The sequence below is a fragment of the Lepisma saccharinum genome, chromosome 21 (genome assembly GCF_977018435.1).
Source record: "Lepisma saccharinum chromosome 21, izLepSacc3.1, whole genome shotgun sequence".
NCBI lineage: Eukaryota > Metazoa > Arthropoda > Insecta > Zygentoma > Lepismatidae > Lepisma > Lepisma saccharinum.
The window spans coordinates 7711396-7719703 of record NC_139249.1 but is presented as its reverse complement, the minus strand read 5'-3'; the positions used below and the strand labels follow the sequence as shown (position 1 = coordinate 7719703).

The window sequence follows — 8308 nt, the reverse complement described above, 5'->3', positions numbered from 1 at the left end:
GACAACTGCAGTACAAAGTCTATTTGGGCAAAACTTCCAAGGTGTTTTGAACTGGTAGAGTACCCGTATTCAATTCAGCAGACGCTCCCGCCAATTGCTGTCGAGATGTAACCCACAAACATGCATTTATACGTAATGATGTCACACATACGTGTACATCGCCAAGCTCCTTACGTGGTCGACTTTCAATGTCGCCACCCCGGGTCGAATAACCCGGCCGAGATATGGTTATGTGGGTGTCACTTCATCAAATTCATCTAATGATCACTCATCCTTATATCGTAGCGATTAGCAAAAATGATATTAATGCTTTGGTTTATTTGACTTCGCTCTTTTGCCACTTCTGGCTAATCGCGAAGATGAGGATGAATGATGATGAAATGAAAATTGATGAAATGACACAAACACCGGGCCGATGGCGGCGTAGCCACGCTGTGCTAACCACTCCGCCACGGAGTCAGACGTGATTAGCCAAAAGTGGCAGAAAACCGAACCCATTAACAAAATACCATAACTGGGTTGCACCAATGGCGTACGCAGAGTGTGGGCTGAAGGGGCTACAGCCCATCCGAAATTGAGAAAATGAACATTTTCAAACAAAAGCAATGAAGAATTCGGGAAAAACCGGAGTTATAAATGCAAATTGGACTTAAAATTACCCCGGATTGAAGTGAAAACTTTTTAATGTACGAAATAACTTATTGTGTATGCTACTTCTTAGAAAGCAGCTTTACAATTCCAACCCCTCCCGAAAAAAATCTTGCGTACGCCAGTAGTTTGCACAGATAAAACATTTTGATATACGTAATTCACTATTACATCTCACAACAAAAGAAATAATCTGCTGTAACTTATTCGAAAAGCAAGATTGCCCCAATTCAGACACATATGCTTCTACGTAGATACAGTGGCGCCCGAAGCCTTTTACACATAGGTGTTCAGTAAGCACTTGAGTCATTGGTCGCAGGTCACAGTTTTGTAAGTACTAAAGGACAGGCACACGAAAAGCAATAGCAGGTACTTATACCAACAACCTCCTCTATAGTTTAGGCACAGAGGATAAATCCAAGTGCATAAAAAACAAGAAAAAGCAACATATGACTGGATGTTGCCAGAACCAGGTTGACTTCCAAATATGCTACAGGTCCTACTATGCACTGAGATGAACATGTGTTTGGTTTTCGAAATTATTTTAGAGAAACACCTCTCAGTAGAATTGTATCCCATATGGAGAATTGGATGTCCAGTAGGCTTCTTCCAAACGCAAATTCTAAATGGTGCTCGCCTCTGAGAAATCTATATTATGAAGATGTAGAAAACAGACGTTGGAAAAATTGAACCCCGGTAATCCACACGAAAGATTAAACTCCCACGGTGAGTTTTAATGCCGAAATATTACATCATTTATTGATTATTTCCTTAGAAACTTCAAGTTCTAACTTGCTGTTTAATCCATCCATCACTCTCAAATAATTACACACTTTCGCAGTCCCATACGCCAGACTAGACAATTAAATATCGCTATCCTCAGCATTGCAGAATTAATTGCACACGTAAGGAGAATGAAAAATATGCGCTTAGGCAAATATTGTCTCAAACAGCAGTTGAACGAAATAGCTTGAAACGCGTCTTCGCTTTCGTTCTTTCTCAATATATGTTAACATAAAGCATTCCAAGATTTCCCAAGAATGTACACACAGTTATGAAAGAGGTATTGTCTCGAAAACAGAGAAACAATTAGGTATTTTTTGTACGAAATTAATATATTTCATACTTTTGAAATAGTGTATCTTAAGGCCGCGAAAAATAGCTATGGTAGTTCGAATTCTGAAACGAATTATTTAGAATTTCTTCTAGAGCCTTGAAGTGAATCTTACTGTGGTGTGGTCTAGGTGCTGTCTAGAGATCTATGAGAGTTTGGTGGCACTGTAAGTCTATTTTACCACCACAAATATCTAGACAACAGCAAGAAAAGCAAGCCACTCGAATATCCAGTTGAATGCTCTAAATAGACGTAGTTTGCTAAACTCACACTATCATAACTGTTTTTCGAAACGAGAAAATTTTCAAAAGCGACTTTGCTGGTGCAAGCCGCAGTTCAGGATGGCCTTAATTTCCAGATTTTTTTTTTTAAAAAAAATAGTAGTTTTGAACTTATTTGTCAGATTGCTAATCTACATATAAGAGTTCATATGCCCTAAAATGTTCTTCAAATTGTTAAGGCGGACTATAGAAACAAACCCTCTAAATTTTCCTAGGTACATCTTTGAAAACTGAGGGGTGCTGAAACTTCCATATCACCCAATTTTTTTTTTTTAAAAAAAAAAGGAAAACTTACACAGCGTAGTCAAAATTGACTAAATGATTTAAATTTTTAATTTATATTTTCACATGCTATTTACTCGCTTCGGAATGTTTTGGCATTCTCGCAGTTAATTGTATAGGATTCAATGTTTTGTCAAGTAGACAAAAGACAAACTGTTCTATGGCTTAAAACTAAAGGTTATTCATGCAACCAATAGCGAGTTTAGTGAGAAATATATACATTTTGGGAAACAATACTACGGCAATGTTACGATAATGGCAGGATACAGAGGATGATCGTAAAATAATGACTACAGGCTGGTTGTCAAATTTGAACACTCAATTTTGTATTCAGTTTCAGTTTTGACGAAATCTTATTGAGAGTGTATTGTTAAGAAAATATATTCACCACTTATACCAGTATGAGATTTGTAGAACTTGCGTGTCGATCCTTGGAAGGTCAAGGACTAAGAAACAGGTTCTTCGTTGCATGAAATGTGACCTGGCCAATGAAGGAAATCGCAGCTTTCTCCTAGACTAAGTTTATTCAGGTAGGCCCATCAGTAATCAAACCTCTCTCACATCACAATCCACCATAACAGTTTTAATGACGAAAACAATTCCTGAAGTCAATAACTAGGGAAGTAGTCGCAACGCATAAAATATCTAATCGCATTAAATTCTCCGATAAACAATAAGCAATCATAAAGAAGAAAACACATGTTTTTAGTAAAGAGAATTAACAAGTCAAATGTCAACCTTTTACAAGCATACTTCAATGTCAAGTCTGGGTTCAATATGCGAACGTATGGTTGTGCTGCGCGCCAGGATTGCGAAGTCAAATCACGTTTCAACAACTACCGGTTACAACTACCTCATTCCTGAAACCGCCAAAGGCAGATCTTAATCGTTAACTCTTCATTAGATGATTTCCGGACAATTGCTCAGGTACAGCTTTTTCTTAATACATATAAGTAAGACGACAAAAAAAAAGTGCAACCAAAAAGCCATTATATCACACTCTACACGAATAAAAAACTGAAGAACGTTTAGAGAGATGCCACAATTGGGACACTGAAGTAGCACGAATGGTAATGAAACTTCAGCTGCTCACATTGTAATCGCCATTAATGCAACAAGGTCAGGAAAAGGCTACATCGTAACGGCGCTTCGGTTCCCAACATAATGCACCAACGCCAATTCGACAAGTTGCCCGTCGACCTCAGGTATTGCAACCATTTATCTATTTGCACGGCTGTAATTGAAGGGAGGAGGTTAACACCTATTAAGCTATGCCTCCTGTTATTTAGAAGATTGACAATCGTTTTTGGAAGACTCAATGATGCCATACCGACGCATATGGAGCTTTCATTGCTTGTGTTTTACCAGAAAAGAGGAAATTTTCATGCACCTGATACGGGGTTGTTCAAGGTCCAGGAAGGACCCCATAAATTCTAATGGGTTCTGTTGAAGGACCGGAACCTTCTTTATCGCACAATTTAAATTCGGTCCAATTTGCGGTTCCTGGACCACATTTAAATTGTTCATGTAAAAAAAGTTTCTTTTTTAAATTGATGCGGGAAAAGCGAATATAAATTCATCCGGAAAAAAAGGTTCCTGGACAGAATTGAAGTACTTTACGGATAAAAAGGTTCTTTATGGTCCAGACCTCATTTAGGCTTGCTGATTTTCTCTCCTGGACCGGAATAGAATTTATTTAAAATTCCTGAACCTTTAACAACCCTGACCTGGCACAGTAACCTGATTATCAAAACAAAGTATCAAAATGTTTAATACACGTCCATATACACTCACGACTACAATGCAACTGTATCGACAAGAATAAAGCACCAATAATTTGTCAGATTTACGCTCGGATAGGCCAATCAGGATTGGATTTACAGGTCAAAGTGGGATTTGAACCACTGCACAATGTCCCTCAACCGGATATCGAACCCTTGAGATTTCTGGAAAGAACGAAACTGGCACAATAAAACAGACATCATTAAAAAATGAAATCGCTGCCCACATAGAATTTACGACGAACAAATTCAAATCAATAAAACAATTCACTTCAAAAAGTGAGAATAAATATGGAATCTCTCATGGATTAATAAGATAAACTAAAACAAACTTCTCAAAAGTAAAAATCAAGGGAAAAAATCGAAAATCAGGCAAAACCACGAGTGACTCTGTACATTACTCGAGAAATTCCAACATATGCCAGAGACCCGGGTTCGAGCCTTTACTTTGCGTTAAGTTTATGCAGGACAAACCAGTTTCCATATTAGAACACAATCGAATGTTTCTAGTGGAAAGAAAAAATACAACCATTGGGATCGAAATGAAAACCTTATTACTTATGGAAACAATGGAAGGACTGTTCTAAAGAAGATTATAGATGAAACTTTATTGGAAAAAAAGAAAACTGATTTACAATGACTTTAGAACTTGACAAAATATTTAATGATTAACAAAAAAAAAAAAAAAAAAAAAAAAAAACAATCTCAGCCTCTCGTGGAGGCAATGAATAGCACCACGCTCCCGCCTCCTATATCCCCTTCCCAGGTACCCATTTAGTAGAGGATGGGTGAATCCAAAGCCGTTCCATGCTGGGAAAATTCACCCCGGAAATCAAACCTGGACCCCCCTCCCCCGCGCGGCAGTCAGACGCCTTATCGACTGGACCATTGCGGCTCTAAATAAGTAGTGCTTCCTTCTTCTTTTTTCTCAGAATTCATAAAATCCTGCAATTTCCACAACGTTCTGCAGTCCATGGTTTAGAGACAAATTATTTTCTTCTTTTTTCTGTTAGCGTCGCTTTCCTTCCACTTTTGGCTAACTGCGACGATGAGGATGAGTGATCATATGATGAAATTGAAGAACTCGCAAAGAATTCCCACGCACAGGACGGGATTCGAACCCGGGACCGCAACTTGAGAAAAAAAAAGGAGTTGAAATTACGAATCAAAAGACACAAATTGATATGTAATACTCCCTAAGCAGACACACAATTGCTGGAACACACAGAAGATGGATAACCCCAGACAGAATATAGCATACTTGAAGAGGCAAACATGTCAGTCACATGCTCCTCCTCTTTGCAAGCACGAGTGGACAAGGCTCTAACAAATGAACCCTTAAACTGGAGAGAAGCGTTCCACCCGGGCTGGACATGTAGAAACGAAAATTACCACCTTCGGAAGAGAAGCATGAGTTTCGAATCCGTACAAAGGGAAAGAGAACAACCTATCATTAATAGCATGCGTTCTCCGCTGTCTGGGTTGCGCAACCTTTTCTTAGCACACGATTCCTCCTCGGCTTGAAGAAAAGAAGAGGAGGACAGGGAAGTGGAGGGAATGGGGACGCTGCTTGATAATTGGGATCCCTCAGAGCTTAAGTTTCCAGGCACTAAATTTCCCCTGAATTTATACGACGCTTAGTGAGAGGTAATCCCTTGCGGAAATCGCCTCTTAAACGCCCGGCCTAACTGCAAAAGCCAAGTCACTCGTTGAAGGAACCGTGGGCGTCTTCCGAGGGAAAAGGGATGCTGTGGGAGCGGAACAGGGTGGCTGCAAAGTCTAGCTCGTGAAATTCCCAAGTATGGGAACTAATGTACCGACCACGTTGCAGGCTCTAGTAACGCGACGGCCAACAATGAAAATTATATTTTGGGTTCTCGAGGCGTGGAGAGTTTACGCAGAGCGATGTTTACAAATCTAGATAACAACGAAACAGACCTTTGTAAAATCCATATTGAGGTAACTTGTATGCTGTATGAAATCACTGCCTATCGTCGTTCTTCAGGCATATAAAGAGGACATGAAGAGAAATTTCCTAAGCAAATTCTGACCGAATTTTAAACGAGAAATTTAAAAATTAATATAAACAGATTTCTCAAATGGTTTACGAACTTTCTACAAAATAGAACTTTTTTTTTTTTTAAGATTGGTGAAACAGTTTCCTCCAGCGAAGAAATATTATGTGGAGTGCCACAACGGTCTCCACTTGGCCCAATCTTATTTGCTCTTTTTATTAATGCTGTTTTATGTTTTAAATCAAGCACATGTTTATTGTATGCAGATGATACAAAAATTTTAAAGAATATTTCAACAAATAATGGCGTCGTTCAACAACAGGCTGACCTTGATAGAACGAAACACTGAAGTGCAGAGCTTGTCATTAGTTTCTTTAGGAGTTTCGTTGTTTTTAATATATTTATTTATTACTTGTTTTGGATGGCGAAGTTAAGGCACAAGCCTTTTCTTCCACTTAACGATCTCGACTTTACATTTTATAAATTAATTCTTATAGCTAACTGTTTGTGAAATATATAAGAACTAAAAACATTAAGATACCAAAAAATGAAATATATAAAAACTAAGAACATTAAGATACCAAATAAAAACAAGAAAAACACGCACAAAAACATGAAAAAAAATACACACACACTAAGAAAAGTAAAAAACAATACACGTAAAACATAAACACACACACACAACAAACATACTCAAATTACAGAAAAAGTCGGTGGGTGTTGGTCCTACAAGTTTACACGAAGGTTTAAATTTATTTCCCTGTTTTCAGTACTGGTAAGTTGATTCCAGAAGATGATTTGTTAATTTTGATTTGAATTGGCCCAGGGAAGTAGAGTTTCCTATGTCATTGGGGAGGTCGTTCCATGCTCTGGTTGCAGTGACCGTTACGGAATTTCCATAAAACGTTGTCTTGTGGGAGGGAATGGCCAGCAGAGAGTTGTCTCTCGAACGGGTGGCGAAGGTGTGTGCTGCACTTAGGGGTTGACATCGAGAAAGTAGGTAGGAAGGCTCTCGTGAGTTTACTATTTTGTAGAGCGTGGAAGCGGCGGCGAGTGGAAAGGTCGAACCAGCCTAGGTTCTTGAAAGCCGCGGTAAGGTGGTAAAAATATTTGATATTATAAATATCGCGCGCACATGCATTTTGTATTCGCTGTAGACGTCTTGCTTGTTCACCGTTGAGGTTAATATACATCAAGTCACAGTAGTCTATTTGGGACAGAACTAACGACTCCACGAGTGTTTTCTTTACCTCTCAAGCGATACAACGAGTGTAATGAGACCGGGACTTCGGTTGTTGTATTTGTTTCTTATTTTGAGCCACCTGTCTGCAGCTTTTCGCCAATTGCCACACTTGAGGATGAACGATGAGAGATGATAATTAGGCGGAGGTGGAATTTATTCAGGTCAACATTACTGACAAATGGGGTCAGATCCCATTACGTATGTGTGTATATTATATGTAAAACATCTTAACATGTTAATCAAAGTCATATACAATCATCAAAAGATATCGAGTAGTGTAATATAGCGTCGTCTTAACCTTGAAAGGTGAAAAAAAAATAAGCAAACTCGGAAAAACAACAGGAAGCTGACTCAGTTCCGATTAGTCAAGTAGTAGCCTGTGTAACTGAGAGACGAGTGCCTCACCGACAAGTCCCATCTTGCTAATGCTGAAGTCCTTGTTTGAGAGATTGCTTAAATTCAATTTTTTCCCCCTCCTCTCGGTGCTCGTCACTACGAGACTTGGCAAAGTAATGCCATTTGCCACCAAAACGAGCAGGGCTAAAAGGGTTGATGGAACATCTCCGGGGGAACGTGCGGAGATCGGAGGAACGAGCAGAGCTGGGAAGTGCCTAACTAATACCAGACAATTTCTCGGCCTTCCTTGCACAATAAAACTGCTCGGCATATTGAATTTCCCGGAGACTTCTCATTAGACTCCTTCTTAAAAACAAGTTAATAACCTCCCCCATCCCCTTTCTCTAACCCCCTCTTCCACATTCAAAGCAACAAAGAGAATGACAAAAGGTTTGAAGAGCTATTTGTACTTTAATTTCTCCAATACTTCCGCTTTATGAATGGACTTCCTCCCCCCGGACCTCACGTACAGCTATTGCACTTAAAAGTAGTTAATTTTGCTGAACTCCCCACCCCCCCCCAACCCCTTCCTAACCCTTTCGGCTTGC

General features: G+C 39.3%; 1 protein-coding gene across 8 annotated transcripts in view; it reads right to left on the bottom strand.

Moving 5' to 3' along the window:
* LOC146004042 (nucleolysin TIAR-like) overlaps positions 1–8308 on the bottom strand; it is a 1204848-nt gene that overhangs the window by 1069975 nt on the left and 126565 nt on the right. The window lies entirely within an intron of this gene.